The 23,224-nt window shown below is 34.0% G+C and overlaps 1 protein-coding gene across 6 annotated transcripts in view; it reads right to left on the bottom strand.

Annotated features, from left to right (window-relative positions):
* HDAC9 (histone deacetylase 9) overlaps window positions 1-23,224 on the bottom strand; it is a 644,065-nt gene that overhangs the window by 341,738 nt on the left and 279,103 nt on the right. The gene's annotated exons all lie outside the window — the stretch shown is intronic.

A 23,224-nucleotide genomic window follows, 5' to 3' on the forward strand; every position in this document is an offset into this window, starting at 1 on the left:
AAAATTTTGAATTGTTGCTTAAATAAAATAAACTAGATTGGAAGCATGTTTCAATCTGCTTCAATCCAGTTTCTAAATAATGTTTTTAACCTACAGCCTTAGGGTTTCTAAATAAAGTCTTATATCTGAACTAGCATTTCGCAACATAAATAACATACAACTTTGGAGGGAGTCTGGATTTATAGATATATTTATATCTCCTTTCTAAAAGTTCTCTTGAATTCTAAAATTTCATACTTAAACTTTAAAATTAATTACTTATATTAATCATCTTTCAGAGTTATGTGTATAAACATCAGTGTGAACTGATTTCATGACAGGGTAAGGACCATCTTAGTAGGTGAGATCTGTACAGGAAGGCACTCATGCTGGGACAGCATCCATTTCCTCTCAGAAGACAACCTTCTAGTCGGTGTGGTGTGGTCTAGAAAACTAACACCTATCTCCTGGTTAACTCCCTGGGCATCACCACGAAATCTAATCTTTATTATATGTATTTGTGCTCTCAGCATGAACTTAGCTGGTTATATTCGTAAGTCTGGAGTTGTTTTCTAGTCTTGACTGTACCACTAACTATGTGATTTGGGTAAAGTATTATTCAATGTCTCTGGCCTCAATTTTCTTGCCTGAAAATGTGGACAATAATACCCATTCTTTTGACTTTAAAGAATTCAGGATTGATTAGAATGATAAAAAGTAAACCGAGTAAATCACTAATTTTAAAAGCCACAAAACTTACTTTCTTCAAATATATGACTTTCAACATTTTGTCTCTAATGTTTATCTGAAAATTTTCAGTTCATTCCCATTAAACTATAAAAATCATTCTCTAGCTGATTCCCTTTGTTTTTTTCTGACTTGCCCAGTCATGGACATTTAAAAGCAGTCACTCCTACAAAATATTACTGCAAATTAAATTCTCAAAAATTCGTTCATAAAGAATCTTCCTATATTTTAAAATACCTAAAGAGATGTATACTAGCTCCTACTTTATTATATATATTCATTTATTCATATAAGACAAATTTATTCAGTGCCTAATATGAGCTCTTGGAAGATACTGGGGCTACAATACCGAACGAGCTCTAGATATTACCCTTAAGAAACTTCTCAGCTAAGTAGAGAATTTCAATTTTCATATTGACATATATGCACAGAGATCTGTCCAGGTATATTTGGGCATATGTATTTGGCATAAAAAATGTAGTGAGTATTTAGGGTAGCCTGGTGGGTGACAAAAGGCACCAAGTAAAGCTTAACAAAGGGGAAGTACGTATCAGCTGAGCATTTAAAGATATGAATGAACTACTCAAGCATACACTTTAGGAAGAGCAAGGACCTGTGGAAAACCAGGTGTGAGTGGCTTGTGTGAGTGTGAAACTGAAAGCCTTGTTCATGGAATTGCAAACTGTCAGCCACTATTGAGACAAATGGGAATGAGGTGGTGGAGTGGGGAAAGGTAAGAGAGAAAGAAGGTGGGGGTGGGGGTAGGAGGAGAGAGTTCGTGTTTGCCACGGGAGGTCTTTAGCCTTGACATAATAGAAGAGGTATTAAGTGACACGTAAGTAGGAGGATAGGAATACTAGATTTAACTTTTTAGGACAGAGGGTTAGCTGGACAGGAGTATGCTGAAATCAGAGAATGGGCAATAGCTGGAATGGGGAGTTAACTGAATGGGTATTGAACTACAACAGAAGACATGATAAGAAAGAGGAGGTTTAAGAGCAAGCAGTGATAGAAGCTGATGAGATGAAGGAGAACCAGTGGCCCAGTGTGACTTCCAGATTTTTGAATTAGGTCCCTATGGAGAAGGTGGCTCCATTAGTCTCTTTAGAGAATAACGTTGTTCAGCTTTGATTTAGTGACTTTCTGCTCAATCTTGTCATATACATATATTTTGATGTTTACTGCTATGTAGAACTGTTAGCTGCTTCAATACAGTTTCAAATCTTTAGGGGCAACCAGTCTTTCTAATCCTTCAAAATCCCTTGAAATACAGCCAGTTGCCATGGATCAACAGCACCAATGACAAGGGGTTGGCAAAGACTTCTGGTCAACGTAAGTTTGTCCTCCCCCCCAGCTCAAATGCCACTTTGATTCCTGTTCTTCTTTTCCTGTTTTAAAACTTCCAAGTCATTTGGGCAGGTCTTGTTATGATTTATTTTCCTTTGCAAGTTTTGATTTTGTAAACTCTATGGTTTTGGAATGTTTTTGGTAATTTACTTCTGCCTCAATGGAATTCAGTTTTATTATTTGTATCATAAATTTTCTTTATAATACATGTTTATAAGGAAACACTATACTTATCTATTTCAGAATGATGTAAAAGGCAATCTTTTGCCTTTGGATGTATCAAGATCACCCTAGGGCACTTCTCTAGACAGACCTTCAGTTAAACACCTATTATGCCAACTTTCTCTGGGTGATTGCATAAATTAACCTCAAGAAAACTTCAAATAAAATGGTACAGAAGTATGCTATAGAGGGTGGAGGGTATAGCTCAGTGGTACAGCATGTGCTTAGCATGCATAAGGCCCTGGGTTCAATCCCCAGTGCCTCCACTGAAATAAATAAACCTAATTATCTGTCCTTCCTCCCAAAAATAGCAAAACAAACAAACAAAACAAAACAAAACAAAAAAAAACCAACCCCAAAAAACAAAGTATTCTATAGAAAAAACATCCTATAAAAACTCTTAAGTCGTTATGGTAGAAAAAATAATGCTTCCAGGGCAAAGACGTCTACATCATACTCCTCAAAACCTGTGATTGTCACTTTACATGGTAAAAAGAGAATGAAGGTTGCAAATGGATTTAAGGTTGCTAATCAGCTGATTTAAAGATAGGTAGAGTATCCTGGTTTATCCAGGAGGGCTCAATATAATCATGAAGGTCCTTTAAAAATATAGAAGAAAGAGGCAGAAGAGTGAGTATCAGAACAATGCAGTGCAAGAAAGACTCAACTAGTGATTGCTGGCTTTGAAGATGGAAGGGGGACACAAGCCAGAGAGTGTGGGTAGTCCCCAGAAGCAAGGAGATGGAATTGCTCCATGGCTTCCAGAAAGGAACACAGCCCTGCTGACACTTCAATTTTGGCCAGATGAGATTCATTTTGGATTTCTGACCTCCAGTATAATAAGATAATAAATATGTGTTGTTTTAAGTAACTAAATTTGTGCTAATTTATTACAGGAGCCATAGGAAGCCAATATAGCAATCTAATGAATTCCAACATTGGCATTGCTTTGAAAGTCTGAATATTCTGAAATATTGGTTCTGACTAAATTAGATTTTATTGAGCTATATTTTTTGTATTGTTTTTAGGTAAGGAAGGAAGATATTAAACTATTAATAATATATGCCCATCACTTTACAAAAATACCAAGACAATTTGCTTAAAATTAGTATTTACCACCTCATCAGACATAATTTTCTATAAAAGGTAAAGGTTTTATTCATATAAAAAGATCCAAAGAAAGAAACAAAAAGACAAAAATATAGCTTTTTTCTTTTAAATTTTTTGTTAAAGTTCCATAAGGGTGTGACTTAAGGATCATTTATTTTAACCCCAAAATGCTAAGAGTACTATGTCCATACTAAATAGACTCAATAAGTAAGCAATTTCCAAAACTCACTCAAGCGGGGACTTTTTTTTTTTTTTAACAGATTCCATTTGTGATATTAGGTTAGTAAGCCAAATAACAACTGTGTGATAAGGCCCATTTTTGCGAACCATTTCCCAAAAGTGCAATGTAAGTAAAAGGAGGGGGAAAACAATTTAAACCTCTCACTAGCCACTTTCAAAACATAATTAAAACATTTTAACCTTTACATGTGATATTTAAGGTATGAGATACAATTTTAGTCTCCTACAACTTAATCAGCTTAATATAAAATGGAACCTTCCATCTGGTAAATCAATTTAACAGACATAATTGTGCCCCACCATAACTCAATAAGACACTAAGGAAAACCATTGAAATGCTATTTCCTTTTCTTTAGAAGAGAATTATATACAATTTCAGCATGCTTTGCATTTCTAAAAGTTAAAGTCAACAGGGAGGCATCACACTCCTTTACGTGAGTTTCCCATGAGAAAATCAACAGCAAAATATAAAGCTTGTGCTGTTATTCATGAAACACTCCTTAATACTAACTTGGCTTTAACTAGAACATATTATCTGGCAGCTAAAACCTTTAATTAGAGTTGTGGTTTGCACAGATTTTCACTGAATTCATGTTGTATAGGGGCTCAAAGAACAGCATTGTTTTTCTAACCAGTTGATTCTATTTCAGGTGGTTTAAATGTTGTACTGGAGATAGGGGCAGAAAAGGGAATGTTGCTCTGATTCTCATTTTATTGGCTTTAATTATGATTCAACATTTCTGAACGAGTACTAACAGCAGTTAGACAAGAGAGAGAATGAGACACTCCTTTTAATGAATATTTACTGAACACTTGCCCTGTGCAAGGTTGTATACTAGGTATTATGGAAGGAAAAAGTACATCAAAAAAGAAGAGAAAGAGCTGGTCATGAAAAAGATCTTAACTCGGTAATGGACTAGACAAGAGGAGAGAGAAGATGATGGAGCCAAAGTGGAATCCAACGGTCAGCTCTGCATGATTTGGGGAGAGGTATTAGCAGAATTGAGGAAATCAGGAGGAGGAACAAATCTTGAGGTGGAAGATGGGAGAGTCAACTTTTAAATCTGGTATATTAAAATAACTGCAGGACATTGTGGAAATGTCAGCCTAGAGTCTATGAAACGGTTGAGAATTAGAAATGTGGGTGTAGATCACAAATGAAAGAACTTAAAGGAAAAAAGTGAAGATGGACCTGATCAGTCTGTTAACTATATAAACAAGAAAGCTGCGTTAAGCCCTGCCATCAGAGATACCTACTTCTTAGAAAGAGTAAGAATTACAATCAAAGCCTTTAAGATGGTGATGATAATCAAAATATAGGAAAATCAAAATAATGGAGCATGCAGAGAAGAGACAATTGAACTTTAGAAATCCCATGTTTCATGGGCTGCAGATGTCAAGGATACAGTAATAGAGGAAATAGTTCAATAGAAGTATAAAGTTAAAATTTAAAGGAGGAAGAGTTAGTCAATGGGTCAAAAGGCATAATGATAAAGGAAATCTGAGAGAAATCCATTGATTCGGCGATTTGTAAGTCACTGGTGTCCTTTGAGAATACTGATACAGAAGACACAGAAGAGCTGAATCAGATGATACATATCTGTAGAACATCATAACTTAGCAGAATAACTAATATAGAATAAACACTCAATGCATGTTATTCTGATCTCATTCATACAAGTGATGATGAAATAAGTTCAAATTTTAACAACAAAAGGACGATGGAGAAAACAGAACAATTCATTTAAACTTTTATTACTTTTCAATTCATTTTTTAAGGAGAGGGACTAATTTTGAGTTTTGAAACATTATAAAAGGAGCTTATTAATTGGAAGACTTAGAAGATGCCTGCATTAGGGGGATAACTGAGCAAAGTCTCTTAGAAACACTCTGAGCTCCTTGAAGGCAATCATGGTCTCTTAATCAGCACTATGTGCTCAGAGTGACCACAATTTGTGGCCGAGAGTAAGTGCTGAGTAAAAGTTTGCTCTCATTTCCCTCCTCTCCCAACTCATTCAGCAAAACTGAAAGGGGCAACTTTGAAAACTACCTCCTTCTTTGGAACAGATTAAACTAGAAGATTGCTAATGAAACACTGAGAAGAATAACACAATCTAAGAACTGACCTTCCCAGTATTTTTCATTCTCTGCCATCTTCATTCTGTGACACAGCAGAAAAGCAGACTATATTCAGTGTCAGAGGAAGGTATCTCCTTGATGACTTATCTCAATCTCTGAACTCCTATTCAACCCTACTCCCTTTTAATTTCCTTCTAATTATAAATAAAGCACATATAAATTTTTAGACAATACATTTTAACATAATTTCTACCAACACATTTCAAGAATACTTCCTTCTAATCAACTTAAAATTTCAACCTTTAACATACTGAGATTTTTTTTTAATTAAGAAGTTCACTGTAACCTAAACTACCTGATTTTTCTCTTTTACATTCTCAGAATCTGCACCTGAAGTAAAAGAGGAGACCTTAGTAGTCATGGTCTTCCTCATGTGGCAGCATCTCCATTCTCTTCTCTGAGGGAACAGTTTCCTGTCTTCTCATGTCATTCATCTCTAGGATTAACCCAGTACAACCTCTAGGATATAGGATTTACTTATTTCTAAGCAAGTGTAAGGTATTATGATGTTTCGAATACCTATCCTTCAAATAGCCAACGTTTCATTTCTCTTCTTACCTTTTGTAGCACAGAGCTCTTCACCAATGAATTCTCCACTTCTGGACCTGCTTTCCCTGCTGCAGTTCTCTCCCTGACACCTCTCCCTGCTCTCATCCTCTGAACACTCACGTTCACATCTTCCCTCCCTCTGTCTGTGCTGCTGCTTCTCTGCTTCTCACACACACCACTCTCTTCTAAAGGGGTCAAACACTCCCCAACTCTTATTACATTTTCTATGTAAGTGACCCGAGAAAATTCCAATTCTGAATTTTCAGTTTACCTTTAATTTTATTTTGCATGTCTGATTCCCACCTTTCATCAGTATAATCACAAAACAATTCATCAACTTTCTTCTCAAGCTGGAAGGAATTACTTCTTGCATCATCTTTACATCAATTGTTTTTATCACCCTTTCCCTCTCTAGTAAAATCTACAGTGCCATGCTGATACCTACTTATTTGGGTGTCAGAAAGATTGGAATTAGAATGCCACCTCTGTTGTTCGCTAGCTGTGGGAACGTGGATACTTTCCTAAGCTCTCTGAATGTTAATTTTTACAAAAGGTAGTTAGCTACATCTCTGCTTTCCATCCTCTTCTTTTATTCAGATAGGTACACGATTACCAAAATAAATCTTCCAAAACTTTTTTATTGCCCCATGTTAACCTCACATGTGAAAACGTATTGCACTGACTTCTTTGCGCCTCCTCTTTTACCAGGCTTCAAGAGAAAGTGAATTTCTGCACACTGGGTCTTGCATGGGCTTCTATGATCTGGCACTATCCTACCTAACAAAAGTTTCTCTCATTGCTATCCAAAACAGGTCCTCCACCTTAAGATGCTCACTCCTCAGCACTTTGCCTTTTTTGCTTTTCCCTAACTCTCCACCTAAGCAATGTTCAGGATATACCGAGAAACCATTTTCTCCACTAAGACTTAATAAATCAATACTTTAGCCTCACTCTGCTTATAAAACTATAAAGAGCTTTAAAAATTTTTATCATATTAATCATATAATATTCTATATCTATATGAAATCTTTTGGGAAATAAAACTAGTAATGATGAAAAAACACAAATAAATACATAAACAGACATGTCTTTCATTTGTTTATTCTATACATTTTCATAAATAGACCAGTTATCTTGAAGGCAGAAAATTTGCTTACTATAGCACCTGAATCAAAAATATAGCACCATACTAAGCTATAAAAGAAACAGGGAAAACATTTCTGGAGTTTTTTAATTATAAATTTTATATGTTTAAAATTATAAAGTCTTTGAATTCCACAGTTTATTCTTAGGAATATTTCACTATTAATATTTGAATACTCAAGAAATGTCATACATGCCCATTATTTCAGATTTTTTTTCCTGTTTCTGTTAAAATTGCAATGGCAATTTTATAATTTAGTTATTTATGGTATGCCACCTTTAAAGGAATTTGAAGATGTTCTCAAGAAATGGCATACATTAAACCATTAAACTTGCAGTTAAAAAAAATAACATCATCCAGGATAGCTTAGGGTCCCGGATATAGACATTTTCATTTGCTATAGTTAGGGGTGGGACGTTAAATAATTTTTAGTGAGTAGATAGAGTTTGAATCAGAAAATATACTGCTAGAAATCTATCTTGTAGAAATAACCAGCAATTTGCCCAAAGAAGAACTTTTATAATGTTCACTGTAAAATTATTCTAAATAGCAGACTATAGAAATACTTTAAATGTCCAACATTAGAGGACTGTAAATAAATTACAGTATAGCTGTATAATAAGTTATTATTTACCCATTAAATGACATTGGAGATTCATTTAGTTAAAAGAATCAGGAAGCAATTGTTATAATGCCAGCATAGAAATTACAGGTGTTTCTAATTGATTGGTTTATAATTAATGTGGATTCCTTTTAAATTAAAAAGTAAAGTCTGTATTATAAAAAGTCAAAAGTACAAGCAAGGAAAATCTCTGTATAGGTTAAGGATAGCTAGTTCTGAACAAAATGAAAGCTTAATTTCTGACAGAGTAGCAGGAAAAATACAAAGAATCGTATAGTTGCAGTAAGTAGTATATTAATTCTTCAAGAAAGACAAATATTATCCTAGTAATAAATCCAAAGGGAAATTATTTTACATGTATGTCTATGTAACAGTAATGGAAAACATAATGAATGTGTCTTTAAGAAACATTTTTAAAAGCTGGAGAAATATCCTTCATATGTTTTTTCTTATAACTATATTATGAATGAATAAATAATATAATAGATTTAAAAAGTAAAATAGCTTTTTTATGGAATATTTAAACACACATAAAGTATGTCTATTTGTTCTTATGTATCCACCTGCTTATCTATTCCCCAAAGAAATCTAGCAGATTTGGAAAATAATATTTTCTGCTATAGTGAGTGACTGCAAAGCAGCATTTTGGGGGCACTAATTTTATGTTTTCAGTTTCTCAGAATTCTATCACTGATCAATAAATGAGCTCTTATATTTGTGGCAAAAGTATTTGGAAGGTCCAACTTAAAATGATATTTAACTTCTGGAACAGTTTGTTTAAAAATGTTTAAATAGTTAGATGCAGAAAGAATGCATCAATTTGTGGTTTTAAATAATTTGTATTCAATGGAAATTGTCTGTAGTATAGTTGAAGTAAGGAAGAATAATCCAAACTCATGTTCTTTCTAAAATGATGATGAGCTAAGATGAATCAACATGGTGCTTTAACTTCAGCAAAGCAGCCTTTTTCGGTGATACTAGGTGCCACTTCTTTATGCACAAAACATGGGTTAGAAAGACCAGGTTCTGAAATAAAACTCTGTCTTAAAACTTAGCAGTGCACTTCCTACTCATATAAATAAAATGAGAACTGAAGAAAATTACTAATCTCTCTGAGACTATTTGTCTGTAAAAGTGGTGAGAAATAATGAGACATATTTCAAGGGTTATTGTATGGAAATAATAAGATATATAGATAAAATGCTTGAAAGTGGTATTAGCCCATAGAACTCAATGGTACTATTACTACTGTATAAATTTAAATAGCTGTTATCATTAATGCTCTTCAAAATTATTTAATAAACATATATAAATTATATATTTACATATTACTCCTGCCAGTGGTAATCTCAAAGTCTCTACAGGCTACTCGTTTATTCCTGACTAGCAATCACAACAAGGCAATTTGCTGCTCTCTGGTTTGTCAGTGTTTTACTGCTGGACAACACAACATCTTAAGGAGGTAAAAACCATCATCATGTAATGAATCATTAGGTTACCCTTGATATTACATTCTTTATTCTCTATACCTGTTTTATATCACAAAGTTTTAGTGCACTCTCTGGCAAATATTCATTTTAAAAATCTTGCATGATCACTATAATGTTTTACAAAATGAGGGAAGTCACATGAACCTGTTATGTTGTAACCAGAATTTTTAAATAAAATACTTAGAATAAAATGGGAAATAAACTATTATACAACAAAGGTATTGTGAGTTTTTATTATTTTAATTGACTATACTCAGTTACGATGTGTCAATTTCTGATGTATAGCATAATGTTTCAGTCATACATATACATACATATACTCTTTTTGTATTCTTTTTCATTATAAGTTTCTATAAGATATTGAATATAGTTCCTTTTGATTTGTTTTTCAGATGTGTGTTGAACATGTTTTATAGTGGTTGGAAATAGGTAAAACAAACAAACAAAAAACCAGGAAAGACATTGATATATTACACAAAAGTACTGTGATCTCCATTGTTGAGGCCACAAAAATAAAACACAAATCCTGCCAAGGGGTAAATTTCACTATTGTAGAAGGGCAGAGTTTACATAAGAATAACATAGGTAAGAGGGCAAATTAAGGGAGCTGAATTGTAAAAGATTTCAACATCACTGCTTCAGGGCAGGGAAAGCAGAGTATTTGGAAACACTTCTATAAATTGCAGTGTTTAAGATGGCTTTTGAAGAATGGTTAGGTATTTCAGATATGAAGAGCCCACTGAGGAAGGGCCTAGGGCATGTGTGAAAATCCACATAAAATTCTGAACAAGAGGTTAACAGGATCAGAGCTGCTCTTTAGAAAGATCAATGCTGGTTAGTGTTTCATTCTCAGTCCAGGTCATTTGAGAGCTGCTGTAAACTCCATCCAAACTTCAAGGGCTGGCAAGAGAGGCAGGCACCCTGCCTGCTCTCCCAGTATAATTTCTCTCTGTAAGAGTGACTGAGTCAGGGTTGGTTCTTGGCTCAAGCTGTTCAAGTGACTTAGTCCTGGGAATTTAACAAAATTACTGGGGGGAAGTGCTTGTTTTGGCTGTTCTTTCAAACAGGTAAGAGGTAAACCTAGGGTTGCACTAGGTCATCCTTGTCACCCTTAGGAAAGAGCAGTACTGTATGTAAAGTCCAGCAGAACCAGGATAGGAACTCATATATCTAACAGCAACATGTGAACACACTGAACTAACATCATCTAAGCAGTGAGTCACTAGAAAGATTCAGTTAAATGAATCCTCCAAGTCCTCTTCTTTTTCTTTTTTTTATAACTAAGCTAATTTATACTAGTCTCTTCTTAAAAATTAAAAGAATCCTGAAAGTACAATTCTGCTCAGACATTATAACCTTTTTGGGTGATGTGATTTACAAGGTTTCTAAGTCTAGGTCCAAACTCCTAGGGAAGAGTTTACTGTGACTGGTTAGTGAAGTCTGCCTTGGACACTGGAGGGATTTTGTAGTGACACTCGGGCCACATGTGTGCCTGCCTTGGTCTATACTTGTGCTGTCCTATATGATAGTCACTAGCTAGCTACATGTGAATATTGACATTTAAATTTAATATTTGTCAATGAAAATTTTAGCCACACTACCCATATTTTGTGTTTGTTTTCAAGTGGTTACATTTGCCTAGTGGCTACTGAACTGGACGGACAGTGCAGACAAAGAACTTTTCCATCATTACAGAAAAATCTATGTAGAAGGACTAGTCTATACTATTTTCAAAGAAGCCTGTATGTATAGCTATAGCAGGGTAACAAATTCTCTCTGAGAATTTCTTTTGTGTTACCTACTTCAAAATGTATGTAATAAAATTAATATGGATAACTCTAATTAAATATGCTGAAAACATAACTAAAATTAATATATTAATCTTCTCTTATCTACATTCTTCAGGTGGTTTGGATCTTTGCTTTCACTCAAGAATGTTTATAATCCAGAAATGTGAAATAGCAGTTTCTCAAGAAGGTGGCTCAAAAGCTAAATTAACATTGGTCTTACTATGAGGACTGTGAGCTCCTTAATGGCAAAAATCCTTTTTTACTCATATTAATATTTTCAATATCTACCAAAAGGCACAGCACAAACTGTGGTTTGCCAGATAAGGAATGAAGATGTGACAAACAATCCCTTCAAGGTCATTTTTACCATCTAATTGGGAAGAACAAGATAAAAACAATAGGATGAAAAATGATACCTAATAATTGACATATGATTGCCAGCTTTAATAGCAAAAATTACAGTGAAAAGAGAATACAGATAAGGAAAACATCAGAATGATGGTTTTTATGAAAAATGACTTTTGAATTTATCTTGAATATGGATAGGTGGTAAAGAATGGAGGAATCAGTATAAATATTAAAAGTAAAAATAAATATAAGTTCAAAAACAAATGGTTTTTCCAAAGAAGACATACAGATGGTCAAAAGGCACATGAAAAGATGCTCAATTATCACCAATTATCAGACAAGTGCAAATCAAAACTACAATGAGGTATCACCTCACACCACTCAGAATGGCCATTATTAAAAAGTCTACAGCAGGGGAGGGTATAGCTTGATGGTAAAGCGCAGACTTAGCATGCATGAGGTCCTAGGTTCAATCCACAATACCTCTGTTAAAAAATGAATAAATAAACAAATGAACCTAATTGCATCCCTCACCAAAAATAAATAAATAAAAAGTCTACAAACGATAAATGCTGGAGTGGGTGTGGAGAAAAGGGAACCCTCTTACACTGTTGGTGGGAATGTAATTTGGCGCAGACACTTTGGAAAACAGTATGGAGATTCCTTAAAAAAACTAAAAATAGAGTTACCATATAATCAAGCAATCCTATGGAAAACAGTATGGAGATTCCTTAAAAAAACTAAAAATAGAGTTACCATATAATCTAGCAATCCTACTCCTGGGCAGAAAAGACAAAAATTTTAATTTGAAAAGACAAAAACTCCAATTTGAAAAGATACATGCACCCCAGTATTCATAGCAGTTCTACTTACAATAGCCAAGATGTGGAAGCAACCTAAATGTCCATCAATAGATGACTGATAAAGATATGGTATATATACACATACAATGGAATACTACTCAGCCATAAAAGGGTGAAATAATGCAATTTGCAGCAATATGGATGGACCTAGAGTATCATACTAAGTGAAGTAAGTCAGACAAAGACAAATATCATATGATATCACTTATATGTGGAATCTAAAACAGTAACACAAATGAACTTATTTATAAACCCAAAGAAACTCACAAGCACAGAAAACACTTATTGTTACCAAAGGAGAAAGGAGGTAGGAAAGGATTAACTGGGAGTTTGGGATTAGCAGTTATAAACTACTATATACAGAATAGATAAATAACAAGGTCCTACTGTATAGCTCAGGGAATTATATTTAACTAATTTGTAATAATCTATAATGAAAAAGAATATATATATATATGTGTGCCTATACATACATATAACTGAATCACTATGCTGTACACCAGAAACTAACACAACATTATAAATCAACTATATTTCAATAAAAAAGCAAGTAGTTTTATTGTAAAAAAAAAAAAAAAAAAGAGAGACTGGTAGACAAAAACGAGAACTCTGGGTAAATAAAGGTCACTTGATGAAAAATCTAGCATGCTAAGATAAACTGATTACAAAGAAGGTTTTTGAGCAAAAAGATCAAGGTTCCCATCAGATTTCTTTGCCACAGAGGACACTTTCATTTCAAAGTTACTCAGTGGGTGGTTGAAAATTTAAAGGAAATATAATCACAGATATTTCATCATTTATTTTGTCATCTTTTAATTTACCTCACTAGATGTGTCTAGAGATATATAAGTGCATATATTTGCATGGAATATTTTCCCAATGTTTCAAGTTATATAATTGTGAATATTACAAATTAGGAGTCATTTGTCAATCATTCTCATGATTATACAACAGATGGCTAAATGCTTTCAAAGGCTTAATTATTATTTTTTGCCAATTTCTCATTCCAATCTTATCTAAAATGTCCTGCCTGTTTCTAATTGAGCATTTTATGAGGAGTGAGAAATATGTCATTAGACTTAGCTATAGTCCATTATAATGAATCTGAGATCAAGTTCTGCAAAAGCAAGATGATTTATTTCTTATTTATATGTTCTTCAAATCATTAGTATTTTCTTATCTTATGCTTTGTGAAACATGGTATATTTCCTTTTTTGACTTATGTGCAATATTTGGAATCATTTGTTCCAAATCTTTCATTTAACCAAGAAATATGAGATCCAAAATCATGAAGTCATATGTTTAAGGTCATATATTAGTGACAGGGTTAAGACTACAACTCCAGGTTCTTTTTGCCATTCCAATAATTTTACAATTATACCATGTGGCTACTATTAATAATTCCTACCACTAATGCCACACTACTATTCTCAGTAACTCACACTGGCAATATGTACAGAGACTGTTATACATCAGGCACTGTGCTGAGCACTTTCATGAAATATCTTTATTGCTTGTGATAATTCTCAAGCCAAATATTTTCCATACTTCACACTTTAAAAATTGAGGCTTGAAGAAGTCCTGTAACTTGCCCACAGTTATACTGGTAGCACTATGCTGGAATTCTCAGTCAGATCTAACTCCAAACCATGAGATTCTTTTCCATGCTTTGTCTTCCCTAGGCTGTATCAGTTTTTTCACACTAGTTTCCCCCACAAGCAAATAATTTGAGTTAGATTTTCAAAGTTCTTACAAGGTTGATTAATTATCAAACAATTCTCAACTGACACTTGCTCTTAGTTTCAACTAGTGATCGTACATATTGCATCTACAATCTGTGAGACCAGCTTCTCATTTACTGAATTGTGAAACTTAAACCATGTGTTCCTTGTTTCTAACCTAACCACACACCTACCTTTTGAATCAAAAATTCTTAGGAACATGAATTTCCATTACGCTTTTTATGATTTTTAAATGAAAAATTACATGTTATAAATTCATATCCTTCCTCTATCACAAGGTATCTTACTATTCTGCATCATTTAATTCTTGGGTAAATACTACAATAATTTATCAGTTGTAACAGCCACAATTACCTTGTATACCACTAAGAAAAAAATGCAAAAACAGAAAACATTGCTAGTTAAACTATAAAAATCTTATTGATTAGATCCATTTAGATATATTAGTTTAAAAAAATGAGGAAATAAGTCAAATCATTCTGCTGTACACCTTAAACTTATATGATGTTGTATGTGAACTATATTTTCATAAAACTGGAAGAAAAAAATGAACATCTTATAATCAATGAAATATGGTAGTTGAAAATGTCTAACTTTTCATAATCTACATGGTTAAATCTGTCAAAAAGCTTTCTTTTAAAAAGGTAAATTTTCTAAGTAAAAAATTAGATCCTATTTTTAAAAGGAGCTGAAGTTTTAAATTTTTGGAGGGCTAAAAATTGGTTTGGTTTTCCCATCAAATCTTTAGTGTTTGATACTAGGAGAAAAGTAAGAAAAACACAGAAAAAAAAGTCCTTATAATTAACAAGTCTTGCTTACACAGTAGTTTATGCTCTGTAACAACCCAATATTTCATCAAATTTATTCTCAAAGAGCAAAACTCAGTGGAGTATTTAATTCCTCTTCAGGAGAAGAGAAAGATGACATATACAAGAGGGCACAGAATAAAAGACCATAGAGTGAATCATTAGGCAAAGACTTTAGCACAAAATATTGCATTCCTTCCAAAATGTGATTTAAAATTATTTCAGTCTATTCTGTCATAGTATTTTTAACACATAGATTTGTTAGTCATGATCACACTGAGCCAAAAGAGAGTAAATCATTGTTAATCTTTAAAAAAAAATCTATTATAATTAATTGGTAGAGAATTATATTGCTTAAATATGAATCTGTCACCTCAAAAAGTCCAAAAGTTGTGCTTTTAAACTTTTTTGAAAAGATTTTACAGGTTTAAAAGTCAATGGCTGACTTTTGGTATCAGCCCCAACATACAAAAAGCTTGGAAATCTTCACTGTCATCTTCACCACAAGAAGAAAGCTGAGCACATTAAAAACCAAAGTGATTTTCTTAGCTCCACCAGAGATTTGAGGTCTCAGAGCAAACTGCCACTCCAAAATCTGGAGTGACAGGAAAATACAGAAAATCACAGCTGAGATCAACTTACTGAGAGCAGAAGCCACTGGAGCCAGTAACTGGTAGGAACACATAAATCTTAATTTTTGATGAGCTGATGGAGACACGGATGGCTGGAGGCTGAGCGTGGACTAGCTCGAGAGTTAAAAATTCCAGGGGCTCAATCTCAGGGGGGACTGTACACATTCGTGGATTTTATTTACAGGAACCCAAGCAGGTTCTCTCAGTGAAGATCAGTGAAGTGTCCCCTTCTGTATAAGTGACGGTAGAGAGGAGAGGTGAAGGAGAGAAAAGGAGCCATTTTGAAATATGCCCAGGAGAAAGTACAATTTTGAAATATACCCAGAGCATCCTATGACAAAATCTGCCCTCCAAGGGACAGTATTTTACCAGAGCTTTACTGGACCTGGAGGGAAGGTCCACTAGCCAATCCTGGCCTCTTCTAGCCTTTCAGTATCACTTAAGTGGAAGAAAAGAGAGGCTAAGAAATAATTCTGGAGGTCACAGAACACATACTCAGGTTCCACTAAAAACAAACAAACAAAAACAAAACCCCTAAGATTTAATCATAAGCTTATAGAACAATGTCTCTGCCCAATATCTTACCACCACATCCACTGGGTTCCAGTACAGTAACAGTGGATTACAACCGAGAGAGCTGTAAGATACATTCTATTTATGAAGGAGTTCTTAGGGGAAACCCCAAGACAACAGAGGAAGAAAAAACAAAAACAGAAACAAAATAAAAACAAGGAAATTAAAGCCTCTGCACCTACATCTACTGCAAACATTAAATAGATCTCAGTTCCAGCCAGATTAACGTAAAAACACACACCAAAAGCCTAACCACTCAGTTTCTGTTTTCTGATATGTCATGTCAAGCTTTTAACAAGTTGAAAAGCATGCTAAAAAGCAAGAGAAAACAGTCTAAAGAGACCAAGCAAGCATCAGACCAGACTCAGATATGACAAAAATTTTGGAATTATCAGTTAGAGAACTTAAAATAACCATGAGTAATATGTCAAACACTCCAACAGAAAAAGTTGATAACATGCAAGAACATATGAGTAAACATAAGCAGAGAGATGGAAACTCTAAGAAAGTATCAAAAAGAAATGCCTGAAAAAAAAAAAGCACAGGATGAAGAATGTCTTTGATGGGCTCATCAGTAGACTGGACACAGATGAGGAAAGAATCAATAACCTTGAAGATATGTCCATAAAAACTCTTGAAGCTGAAAGGCAAAGAAAAAAAGAACAAAATAACCCCAAATCTGTGCCAGTTACAAAAGATGTAACACAAGCATAATGGAAAACCCAGAATAACAAGAAAGAAAGGTGCAGAAGATTATTTGAGTAATGGGTGGAATCCACAGATACAGGAATCTCAGGGAACATGAAGTAGTACAAACACCAAAAACTAGACACCTAGGCATATCATGTACAAACAGCAGAAAACCAAAGGCAGTTATCTTCAAAGAAACCAGAGGATATTAGAAAGCAGCTTGCCTACAGAGCAACAACAATAAGAACTACATCGAATTTCTTGCCAGAAACCATGCAAACGAAGTTTTTAAAGTGTTGCAAGGAAACACCCCAGCAACCTAGAATTCTATAGTCAGTGAAATTATCCTTTAAACATAAAAGAGAAATAAAAACTTTCTCAGATGAACAAAAGCTACGGAAATTTGTTGCTGGTAAATCTGCCTTGCAAGAAATACTAAAAGAAGTTCTTTAGCAAGAAAGAAAAGGATATAAATTAGAAACTCAGAGCTATATAAAGGAATACATAAATGAAGGTACAATAAAATGTTTTATTTTTCTTATTTTTAATTGACCTAATTGATTATTCAAAATAATATCAACAAGGTATTGGGCAATTTTAGCTTATGGAAAAGTGAAATTAATGGCAGCAAAATTATAAAGGATGGGAGAGAGGAATTCAGAATACTCTGTTATAAGGTACCTATACCCATGAAGCAGTACAGTGTTATGTGAAAGTGGGTGTAGATTTGCTACCAATGCATACTTCAAACTTTAAGGAAACCACACAGAAAATTTTTTAAAAGAGGCACAACTGATATGTTAAGACAGTAGAGAATTTGGAATCATAAACAATGCTCAGCTAAAACCAGAAAAGGCAGGAAAAGAGGGGAAGATTAAAAAAGAACGACAACAAAGAGTAAGTATAATCATCAGCAAACAGTTACAAACATGGTAGATACTGATCTAACTATATCCATAATGAATTTAAAGGTGACTGGTCTAATATACTAGTTAAAAGAGACTGTCAGAGTGGATTAAGAAAAAAAAAGACCAAGCATATGTTGTCTATAAGAAAACCATTTAAAACATAAAGACAGATGAAAAGTAAAGGGATGGAGAAAAATATATTATACTAACACAAGTAAATTACAAATTAAAACCACAATGAGAAACCACTGTATATCTATTAGAATGGTTAAAATCCAAAACATTAAACTGAAAATACCAAGTGTTGGCAAGTATGTGGAGCAAAAGGAACTCTAATCCACTGCTGGTTGGCTTGCAAAATAGTACAGCCACTTTGGAAGACAATTTGGCAGTGTCTTACAAAACTAAACATAGTCTTACCATAAAATCCAGCTATTGCACTCCCTAGGCTTTTACCTAAATGAGTTGAAAATGTATATCCACATAAAAACCTACATATGAATGTTTAAAGTAGCTTTATTCATAACTGCTAAAACTTGGAAGACACAAGATGTCTTTCAATAGGTAAATGGATAAACAAACTGTGGCTCATCCATACAATGCAATATTATTCAGTGCTAAAAAGAAATGAGCTTTCAAGCCACAACAAGACATGGAGGAATCTTAAATGCATATTGCCACATGAAAGAAACTAGTCCTGAAAAAGCTACATACCGTATGACTCCAAATATGTGACACTCTGCAGAGGGCAAAACTATAGAGACAGTAAAAATACCAGTGGTTACAGAGATCAGTCGAGGAAGGGATGACTAGATGGAGCACAGGGGATTTTTAAGGCAGTGAAACTATTCTGCATTATATTGTAATGGTGGATACATGACATGACATTATGCATTTGTCAAAACCCATAGAACTTTACAACACAAAGAGTTAACCTGAATGTAAATTATGGGCTATATTGCTATATTAATAATAATAATATATTGATAGTGGTTCATTAACTGTACCAAATGTACCACATTAATGCAAGATGTTATTAAGAACAGACTGTGGGAAAGAGGTAAGAGTAATATGGGTGTCCTCTGTATTATCTATTCAATTTTTATGCAAATCTAAAACTGTTCCAAAAATTAAAGTCTATAGATTTAAAAATAAAGTCAATGGCAGAAATTAAAACTCTGTTTGGCCTTAGTTAGCAAAGAGCATCCACCAGATTTCCTTCAATGGTAAAGGAAGGAAGAAAATTTGCTGCTACTTTGGAACTCCATACTCAGCTCTGAAATGCCAGGGAATCGGCAAAATTAACAAAGAATTTTATTCCCACCTTGACATTACCATTGCAAGCTGCTTATAGCTTAAAATGAAGAAGTTTATCACTTTCTCGTTTGCTCATTTTATCAATAAAGACGGCAGAATACAAGACCTTAAAAAAACTTTCCACAACAATAAGCAATTTAGTTTTAACCTGATGCAAATAAACGAAACTCAATTCCTTACCAACTAGGAACATAGAGTTAAGATTTACTAAGCACTTCCTAAGTCCTAGATATGATCCTAAGTACATTAGATGCATTACTTCATTGAATCCTCAAAATAACTGTATGAACCAAATGCAATAATTTGTTGATTCCCACTTTACAGATGAGAATCATGACCTAAAGAGGTTAAGTAAACTTCCCAAGATTGAGGATCCAGATTTCAAGCCAGTATGTGGATTCAAAGCCTGTGTTACTGTGCCACATTGCTTCTCAGTTCTGAGAAAACTGGTATAAAATTGATCACAAAGAATGTATTTCAATAATTACAAGCAAAAATAGCCATAGCAACAGAACTAAGATAGAGTACTAAGATCTAGAAAAATACTCCAGTTTTTGCCAATCTGGAATAAAATTATGAGTGATTATTTTTATATACATGCTACCTTAGTGCTAGTTCTGTGCAGAAATGTGTGTGCATGTCCCTGTGTGCACACGTGCCATGTGTTTGTGTATTACGAGAAAGACACAGAACTAAAGACAAAGAAAAAGAGAGATTTTAAAACATTGTTTAAAAATCTCCTTGTATTAATTCTGGGTTATAATAACTTGAAAAGGTCACCAAGGTACCACAACATAACTTCTAACTGTTATATTAAGGGAGATTTATAAAGCTATATATCTCATCTCCGCCTTCTTTCCAATTACTCAGGGTGGAAAATGACATTGGCCTTCCAAAACCTTAACTTATTTTGGACCTCGTCCATTTTTGAGTCTTATTCTAGTGTCGCTGACCATTAAAATGAATATTTCAGTGAGGTTGGAACAGTCCTATTAGACCAAGCCAAGCTTTAGTTTTATATGGCTTATGCTCTTTAAGAGGTTAATCTAGCCAGCCAGCTCACTTTGTTCAGAAGTATTAAATGGAAAGATTGTAACAATCAAAGAAAGGCAAAGTTCACTGGGTAAGACCCCCAATAATATAATGGAGCATAAAACCTCCAGAATTTTTTACCATAATATTTTATGAAACATATGCACACTCTGGAAAAGAATCCAATTCAAATGGTTTTGAAGGTCAGTTCAAAGTCACCATGTATGTACTATCTTTGTGAGAAATATATACTATTTCAAAAGTGCCTGAACCCAGAAGCTTCCTTTCCCTATTTTATAGTTTATTATCAGTCCAACAGTGTATTATATTAAGGAAAAAAATTCACCTACTACAGCATGAAATAATTTGCAGCCAAAGCCTAAAGTTCAGTAAAGCATTCCAAATTTTGGTAGCAACAAATTCTTGTGTTAGGGGACAAAAGAAATCACAGAGGGTATTCTAAAAGGAAGTGCTACCTAAAATGTGGGCAATAAATACAAAAGTTATAAATAATTATTTTATCCTCAACTTCACAACCAATTATGAAAACCTTTGAAGTTCACTGTTGTGAAAAGAGCAAAAGAATCAATTCTTACATTTAAAAGAAAAGTGAATTAGGAATGAGCATGATTAAAGCTAACTATTCATATTATTCTGATGTTTCCAAAAAGCCCAAATGCTATGAGCAACTATGATTCTCCCAAGGGGAAGGAAGTAAAGGTCCACTTTGCATGACAAAGGTCAGATTTCTGCAGGCAAATGAGACTTGCATGGTTGACTGTTCCTTGGCTGTAACTGTCTGGCTGGGTCCTCAGAGGTCAAGAGAGGTTCCAAATTCTGCTCACTGCTTAAGGGACACCCCTGGGGCCACTTTAATCATTTTAAGGTCATTAGGACCTTTCTTACTCTGGTTGCAACTTTACTCCCTTAAATCTTGCTAGCACATTTTGGCAATTCAGTAGTGATGTACGTTAAAAAGAAATTGAAAGTATTTAGTATTGTATTCAGATCAAAAGATAGAATCCACTTAACAATTTCTTTTAAATCTAAAATTCAGTTCTATGAAATTCAAGCAGGCCACAGAGGGTGATAATCAGGCCTCAGTAGAAAAGCCAGACTTTCTGATAGCTTGTCCTGGTATTTACACTGCATGACCAAGACCACTCTTCCAGATTTCATTTTATATGATGTAGCTTTATGCGATAATGATCTTAAATAGTTTCCCCAATCATCACATATGTTTAAATACGGTAAATATTTTATTTTTTACTTTTTAGTAATAACTATTGAATCACTGAAAGAGAGCAAATGCTGAAGTCAGTATTACTATTTGACTGTATTTTAATGTTCTTCTATCTAGTGCAAATATATGTCTAAACTTTCTCACGGTGCATTGGAAATACACCAAATGGATTATATTTATAAAAGTTGGAAGATTTTGGTCTATTTGTACTTAATGAAGGCTATCTCTAAGTATCTTAGATAATGTGTAGAGAACATCTGTATTTAATTATATCAAACTTTTCTTAGACAATGGGAATTGAATTAAGGAATATTTTGAACCCCCTATAGAGATATAAAAGTATTAACGGCTGTTCAAGAACTTTAATGATACAATGCTTGAAAATGTTTGGTTTTACAGATCAACAGCCTGACACTTCATAAATATCAGATATTCAGTAAAAAGGGAAGAACCTTAAAATACTGGGCAAATACAGAAAATACACCACTAGAAAAGACAAGGGCTGTATTTTTCACTATTATTGCATATCACAGTACAAAGGATGCCTTTCATATTAGTACAGATATGAATAAAATTTTGTAACATGTAAAATGAGCAGGATTTCTCTTAGAATTTTGCTGTGGACTGAGAATTTCTACAAGAATAAATTAACAGCTTGCTATTCATTCTTCTCAGAGGAAAAACCCTAAGCTGTTCTCATGGAAACAGTGAGACACAAAATATGGGTTTTTAGTACTTGTCCTTAACTATTGAAAAAGATCAAATTTTCTTTCTGGATGCTTACTGGTTCCAAATGCCACTTCTTTTCAAAGTCAGTGTCAGTTCTGCCGTCAGTTTTCAATCTCCCAGTGGTAAGAATATATTCAAAGGCTGTGTGCACAGCAGGGTAGAAGTCTTTCTCCCTGAATGTAACTATATCACTCATCAGTAACCTCCTGCCATAAGGGAACTTGTGTTTTCTTTCCTTTTAGTGACTCCTTGGGCTCTTGAATGCCAGTCACTGCCCTGAGACCTGGGGCAATATTCACATAATCTCTGTCAATAGTTCCTACACATGCCATTGGTGCAACTAAACGTCAAGGCTGCAGATCAAAGTCCCCACATTCTAAAACTCACGTCCTTTACGGATCAATTTTCATAAACTATATTCTGTGTTTTAGAAATACATGGAGGCTCACTCTTTGCTTTCTTCCTTTTATCCCACAGAAGTTTATTTATATGAAAGGCAATCTGATTTGCAGATAATCGTGTGAAATTCTCATGCAATACATAAAGCTCATTCTTTCCTTTGCATAGTCTTCTATTGAAGTATTTTACCATATCTAGTATCAGAGTAGAAATGCAAAAATCTCTGGGCTATTAAAATCAAAAGATACAAGTTGCTTTGCAATACTTGACCATCCTTCCCCCGTACCTGGTACAATACTGGCTAGATGGTGGGTAATAAATTCTTACTCATGATTGATTTTATTTTAAAATCTTCATTATGCTGGAGGTAAATTATATGACAGAAAATAGGTTCAGCATATGTTTTCACAATCTATATCCATTTTAATTATTCAAAGTTGCTTGGGAAAAATGAATGTAATTATTAGAAAACATTTTCACTCTGTGGATTTTATGTAGATTGCATAGATCTATATTTCTTCTGGTAGATCTTAGTAAAATACAATGGACCAAACTATCAGCTC

This window comes from Camelus ferus, chromosome 7 (assembly GCF_009834535.1).
Source record: "Camelus ferus isolate YT-003-E chromosome 7, BCGSAC_Cfer_1.0, whole genome shotgun sequence".
NCBI classification, from domain to species: Eukaryota; Metazoa; Chordata; class Mammalia; order Artiodactyla; family Camelidae; genus Camelus; species Camelus ferus.